The sequence below is a fragment of the Cynara cardunculus genome, unplaced genomic scaffold (assembly GCF_001531365.2).
Source record: "Cynara cardunculus var. scolymus isolate 2C unplaced genomic scaffold, CcrdV1 Un_Scaffold_4428, whole genome shotgun sequence".
Taxonomy (NCBI): domain Eukaryota; kingdom Viridiplantae; phylum Streptophyta; class Magnoliopsida; order Asterales; family Asteraceae; genus Cynara; species Cynara cardunculus.
Genome location: NW_020201896.1, coordinates 35,776 through 43,663, shown reverse-complemented (window position 1 = coordinate 43,663; position 7,888 = coordinate 35,776). Strand labels below are relative to the sequence as shown.

The 7,888-nt window shown below is 33.0% G+C and overlaps 1 pseudogene; it reads left to right on the top strand.

Annotated features, from left to right (window-relative positions):
- Nucleotides 1-3,183: 3,183 nt before the first annotated feature.
- Nucleotides 3,184-3,746, top strand: LOC112504043 (annotated as a pseudogene).
- The last annotated feature ends 4,142 nt before the right edge of the window (nt 3,747-7,888 follow it).

Here is a 7,888-nt window from a genome sequence, read left to right as displayed (position 1 = left end):
CTTTTAGCAAAAAATTAGTTTTAACCAATTTGTATATTTTGCTAAAAACATTTGTATGTTACGTTTGTTAATCCATTTAACTAAAACTTTGTGGTTCTTTAACTATTTTAAATCATTTTTCTAGCATGCGGGGCCTAGACAAAATATATACAAATAATAAAGCAACCACAACATTCAAATAACAGTAACAATGCCTCAAGTCCTATGCGTTTTTTCCGGTGAGCCAACACACGAAAAAACATGGTCAATCTAAGGGACATAACCAAGCGTGATGAATCGCCTCCCACTAAACACGCCATCACCAAGTGATACCCGGATGGTTCGCCGTCTAGACGTCAATCTCCTTGACTCCATTTGGTTGTCTTGATCTTCTACAAATAAAAACCGTCTTCAATAACTGTTATTTTAAATTTTTGAGAATTTAAAAAAAGTTTAATTTCTTCTCAAAAAAAAAAAAAAAAGGAAAAACTATTCTATTACTATGCTATTTTACAAATACATAATGAATAGAAACGACTCGTAGGTCGCAAATACATTACAACGGATGAATGAAACGACATGCAAGTCGCGCAAATTATTATATCTTTTAAATGAATCAAATAATAACAACCAAACATCACACATAGGTCTAGAGAGGCAAATGTTACCGGATCCACACACATACAAAGTATAGAATGGAGTGCCAAATCCAAGCAAGTGAATATTTTGATAAAGATTGATTAAACATACAAATTTTGGCACTAAATTCAATCTTAGTTTATATGTTACAATGTATCAATAATAAAATCGACTACATAAACATATAAACACACTTTTATGTTTATGCATGTATGGTTTTCATGCCAAAAACCATCCAAGCAACAACATGCAAGTGTATCAAAATATTTGGGAAAACACAAAATACATATTTCAATCAAAATGAAATAATAATTTTTTTCGTCTATAGTACAACAACTAAGTTTTATTTCATTAAGAAAAGAAAACACTAGTTTTGTAAAAATGGTTTTCACTAGACTTTAATTTCCTTTTATATCCCTCTTTTTTACACAAATCAAAGAGCCAATTTTTTTTACAAGTTCTTGGTCTATTTACTATATAAAAATAGCCCAAAAACTTCTTAAAAATTAGCCAAAAACAGCCCCTAAAAGGCAGCACAAAAGAGCTAACATTTTACAATCAAAACCGAGTTTTAAACTTGACATTTTAGGCTTAAATTACAGCTCAAATGCTGCTGTCCTGACAGCTTCGAAACAGCCTTATAGGCTGTCCAAAACAGCCCCAAAATATGTTAAAATAAAGTCTAAAACAACCCCAAAAGATCTCCCTTTTATTAGATTAAAATAGAGCTCAAAATGGGTGTTTTTCGGACTTCAAAACAAAGTTTAAGAAGGTTAAAAGATGAACTTTTTAAATCAAGATTTTTAAACCTTTAAAAGATTAAAACTTTGAGGTTTTGAAATCTAAACTAACGAGGGAAAGGAAACTTAAAATTAGAAGTGAAAAACTAGAAATGGTTCTACATGCAACATGCACACCCTTTCCCGAAAGGGTGCACAAATACATGATCTAAACCAATTTCTTAGAAAAAAAGATGAAGATGTGCAAATCTTTGTACAAGTGGATCTGATACCATTTGTTGGGGGATGGTTATAACAAAAAAAACATACATGCAACGGAAGCAAAAAACTTAAAAACCATCCAACAAGAAAAGGATCCAATGTACAAGAGATTAAGCAACATAACAAGAGATAGAGAAAGAATTTCGACCTTCACTTGCAAGGAGTACCCAAAAGGAGAGCTCCTCTCTGGGTTCACACCCAAAGCTCCAAGTATAGGTGCAAGAGAGTCCGCTTTCTCCTTCAAGTTTGGCCAAAGAAACTCAAGAACACCAAGAACACACACTAGTGTGTGTGTAGAGAGAAAAATGAAATTTTCTTTTGTGTGTGTGCATGGGTTCGGCCGAACCCAATAAAGAAGAGAGGGAAAGAGAGCCACTCAAGTGGCACAAATCCCCATGCCATGCATACTTGAGTGCTTTCTCAAAGTTTCAAATCAACCCCTCTAAATTTGGTAAATTGCAAGCTAAACCCTTCAATTTACAAAGTATTTTAAGGATGACTTATATCTTTTATAAGTTTCTAATTTAAACCATCAAACATGATGTTTAACAAACTTAGTCCCTTACGTTTTATTCTTGCACCTTATTTGGACTTTGCGTGCGACCCAATAGGAGCATGCAATGTGAATTATGTTGTGACAATAGGCATATCTCCAACACTTGTGCGGGGCAATATTAGCGACACTTGAGCAAAGTTGAGTGTTGGTATCACCGGAATGTGTTATATCTTTGGGGCATTTTCATATTCTTGGAGATGGCAGCTTTCAGTAAGAGTTATAATATCACTACTCTTAATCTAGTTTTATTTGGATTTATATTCTAAGTCGTTGACTTTGACTTTAATGTATCCTTGTATGTTATTATAAGGAGGTTTCATAAGAAGTTGTATTGACTTTAGTATTATAACAAAAAATTTAATTTAGTTGTTTTTCCATATTTTGAGGTGTTACGATTTATTGTAAACGAAAGAGAATATCAATATAACAGAGAAAATGAATCTGTAATTCTCATTAATCATAACCTCTTCAAACAAATATATTTTACGAGAAGATAAATATAAAATATATCAGTTCTAATTTACTTTTAATATGTTTGTATCTTTTAGACGATAACACATATATCTATAACACAACTAATATAAATGGTTGTATCTTTTAGACAATAACACATATTTCTATAACACAACTAATATAACATGACACATATTAATCTATATATCTATGTAAAGCAAAAAACATGGAGCACTGATGTGTCATCACCTCAAAACAACATTCTTACCTTCCTTTTTTCTCATTTTTTCCTCTTTTTTTCAAAGCAAAACCTTCATTCTTCCATCGTTATGTTTTCCTTCTTCTTCATGGTCAGAAACTTCTTCTTCTCCATTGATAAGTTACATTTTTGTTTTTCACCATCTCCCGATCTCAATCCGCAGTTGGATATCTTTTGTAAGTTCACATGTTTGTCTCAAGTAAAAAGGAGTCCACCTTCCCAAAAGGAAGCTCTGAAATCGCCATCGTCGTTTCCCTCAGATCTGCCCAATCGCCACCGTAGTTTCCAAAAATAAGATGTCGTACACCGAACGAGACAACGTCCCCCTCAACCATTCCTCCCAATCCGACATCGATGAGATCGAAAACCTCATGAACTACAACGTCCAATCGGGTCCCGCTACTGTCCTCCCCGCCCGTCCACCATCTCCTACACGCACATCCATTCCCGTATCTTCTTCCCCCTTCATCCCATCCATCCTTCCTCAGAAACCCGCTTCTAACCCAACCGCACCTCCACCGCCTTCTAACCTCAACCGTAATGCTAATGTTGGGATCAATGGTCAACAACAGTCTGACATGACTGGTTTCGGGTCGCCGCCAAACACGTTGACTGAACCCGTGTGGGATACAGTGAAACAAGATCTTTTGAGGATTGTTAGTAATTTGAAGTTAGTTGTTTTTCCATATCCATTTCGTGAGGATTCGGGGAAAGCTTTGCGAGATTGGACCATTGGGGGCCATTTTTCTTCATTGTGTTTCTAGGGCTCGTTCTATCTTGGTCCGCCTCGGTAAAGAAGGTGCGTTTGCTTTCTATTGTATCATGTTGTTTCATTTTAAATTTTAGGGCAATGCCCTAAATGATAGTGAGTTGAATGAATTTCAGGTAACCCCTCTTCTTCTATCTTCCATAATAAGAAAGTCTTACACTTTCTTATTATGATATCCTTGACTTCTTTTTTGTTTCTTCTAGATTTTCTATTCAGTGATGGGAATCATAAGCAATAGTGTTTCTTTGTATATATAAAAAAAACTGCTCTTCTGTTTCTCATAACTGGTTAAGTGTTTCAATGCTTCTCTACAACCTGCTGAAATTGTGGGTGTTAAGAGAGTTGTGTAGGAGAAGGTGTCTGAAGGGGTCAACGAACTTGGGCTTACCCTAATAGGATTTCTTTTTCTTCATGCTCTGTTTATTGAAAAAGGCCGCCTTGAGACGACGTGGAGCGTCTGGCGTAAATTTGGTTACAATTATGACATTGAACTCCGAAAGGAGAATCTTCCTGTTCCATCTAAAAAGGCTCCTAGCCAGGTTATGCCCTTACCAAATTAAAATTAAAATAGCATCAATACTGACAATAATCCTCTAATGTTGTGTTCATGTAGAGTGTTGAGTTGACTAGCAAATCTGTGGACTTCCTGATGAGGATTTTCAGTTTGTTTGATTCTAACAATGTATGTATTTCTCATGTTTAATTCTAATTTAAATTCGTATTCATTGATTTTTAATTACATTGTGTTTCGTTACTTTATAACTGCTTTAGTTAATGTTCATTCATTTTACTTTCTCTATGTTGAAATAGATTGAGAAGAGGACTTGATTCGACAGTAGGAGCTAATGCAACTATCTCTTCCAATGAGAGAAATAAATCTGAGTAAGGAAAGAAGATGATCAAAAAGGTAATTGGAAGTTTGATGGCATAAACCGACTAAAATGCCCATTATTAACACGTTTGGCAAACATTATATGTAGAAGTAGCAATGTACCTAGAGACCATAACTACCAACTTCCATTGTAACATATTGCATAACAGGGAATTAACTTACCTATAAGTAACCATCAAGAATTAGGTCTAAGATTAAAATTTCTAATAAGGACATAATGCTAGGGACTCTCAAACATTTGGTTTTGGAGGTCAAGAATGCCAATGGGGGTTTTAAAAAAACAGCAAGATAGGCTTGGTTGATATCGATTTTGGGGTTGATATCGTGCATTATGTTTCTTTAATCATTTGGACCCACGTCCACCCTGTGGACTAATAATACAAACTTTTAGATGATAGTTTATTAGGTTCTTGGGAACATAAACATCCTACAATGGTACATACTTTCTTGATGCAGGCCCTGATTGTTTGGCTGAAGTATAGCATGTTATTTAGAACATTTCGTGTTTGATTGCATAGGTTATGGAGGCTGCTGCTAAACTTGGTATATTTGTTACAATCACTCTTGTCTTCAAGATTGATTGAAGATGGCAACTTTTTGGTCAAATGGAAGTAAAGAAAATACCCAATTCTTGAATCATCCTATTGGTTGAAGATGACAAGTCTATAATCAAATGAAATTAAATAAAATTCCCAATTCTTGAACAACCCTTACAGAAAGAACCCTTTTATGAAAAATGACTCAAATAGTCAACTCTTGTGTTCAAGGTTGATTAAAGATGTCAACTTATAATAAAATGAAAGTAAGAAAATACCCAATTCTTGAATCATTGAATTGGTTGAAGATGATAAGTTTATAGTCAACTGAAAGTAAGAAAATACCTAATTCTTGAATCATTGAATTGGTTGAAGATGACAAGTTTATAGTCAAATCAAAGTAAAGAAAATACCCAATTCTTGAATCTACAGAAAGAACCTTTTTTAGAAAATTTGTCCAAAAGTCAATTCTTGTGTTCAAGATTGATTAAAGATGCAAGTTTATAGTCAAATGGAAGTAAAGAAAATACTCAATTCTTGAATCACTCAATTGGCAAATGTTCTTGAAACAGAAGGGAAATTTATGTTTCTGTAAACTAGGGAAGAATTATGTCCAATGAAGACATAACTCATAGTTAGCAATTCTAAACAATAAATAGATTTATGAAGATTGAAGTATTGTATGGACACCTCCATCACAACAATTGGAAATTGTTTTCTGATTGCTAATTGCTCAAAGATTCCAAATAAGAGTGCAATTTATATGATCAATAAGTCATAACTGATTTCAACTTCCACCAACCCAATCTATATGCATCATCCAAGAAATATATATTTATTAAAATAAAATAAGTATTTTCCAGATAGATTTTGTCGGTTTCTGACAACAGTCTAAAGAAGAAAACCAATAATCAAAAAAAGAAACAATTCAAAACCAACCTTCAAAAACTCACAGAATTGGTTGAAACCACCATGGAATCTGATGAATCCGTAGATGATCAAAAGAACCCAGTTCAATGGTGGGCATAATATATATATATATATATATATATATATATAGAGAGAGAGAGAGAGAGAGAGGAGGTTTACTTTGCAAACCACGTTATTTGTACAAACCGTACAAACCTCATTCAACCAATCATAATTTTTCAGTTTGTTCATTTTTTTTTGTAATTATGACAGGTTGATTAATCATTTTTATTGTGGAAGGTGTTAACCATGGATATTATCATCTTCATTGTTTTTAATTTTAGAGAAATACATGAAACAGTTTCATTAAAATATCATTAATTATTATATGAAACAATTTCATAACCATATATGAAACAACTTCATCAAAAAAAAAAAATACTATATGAAACAATTTCACAAGATTAAACAATTTCATGAAAAAATTTCATAAGATTAAATAATGAAATCGATGGATGAGGGTAGTTTGCACGGTTTCTACAAACTAGATGGTTTGCATTTGATCACTCCTCTCTCTCTCTCTCTATATATATATATATATATATATATATATATATATAGAGGATGGTTCAAATGGTAACCAAGATTATTGTGTTAACTTTGTTTACCAATCTTGGCCATTGATTCTTACAATAAACGGTTGTGATTAATCATGATAACAAATTATTTTTTTAAATTTACAATTTCAAAAAACATATGTGAACAAAGGGGAAAAGGGTATTTAGGTAATTTTCTTTTTTATGTAACTCCCATATCATTAATTGGGAGTTACAAAATCAAATAATCTCATTCTTTTTGTTAATGTAAGATTCATATGAAATCATCTATATATACATATGAACAACATGTGAACCGTATGAACAACATGTGAACCGTATGAACATCTTCTGTATATTCAGGAGCTAACTCTGTTGTATGTACATGAACACGTATGAATCAAGGCATCTAGGGTTGTGTGTTTTCATACGTGCTCACATGTCTTCACATGTTCTGTGTGTGTGTGTGTATATGGATTCATATGAACATCTAGTGACTTGAATAGACATGAACATTATGAATCACGGCATCTAAGGCTGTGTGATTTTTGATGTGTTCATATGTCTTCATATGTCTGTGTGTGTCCCTATGTCTTCATATAAACATCTAATGCACTTTGTGTTAACTTCATATGTCCTCACATGTAAACTGATTGAATCTCTCAACAGAGCCAGCTCCTGGATATACAGAAGTTGTTCAACAGGTCAGCTACAGTCACCTTTTTTACAAAATAAGTGAGAACTGTCAAAGGTGAGAATTGTCGATTAAAACGAATGCAATATCATATTAATCCATTACCAATACAAATGCTTTGATCATTGTCTTCACTTCTGGAACTCGAAGTCCGATTGTCACTGTAAACCATTTTAACCTTCTCATTCCCATTGTTGTCGATCTATCTTCCAATGGGTTTATACATATTAGCTTGGACGATATCGAAAACTTTACTATCGGAAATCATTTAGCAATTACAAATTCAATAATATTATAGATAGATAAATCAAATTTCAAAAACAATCACAAATTGAAAAACAAGATCAATATTAAATCATCATCAATTATGGGATTTTTAGATTTTGTAACTCCCAATTAATGATATGGGAGCTACACAAAAAGGTAAAATTACTTAATTACCCTTTTCATTAACATATGAGATGTATGTGAATCTAAAGAAAAGATTGATTTTCATTGGTTGAGCTTGGTTAACAAAGTTAACACAATAATCTTGGTTAACATTTGAACCAAGCTCTCTCTCTCTCTCTCTCTCTATATATATATATATATATATATATATGTGT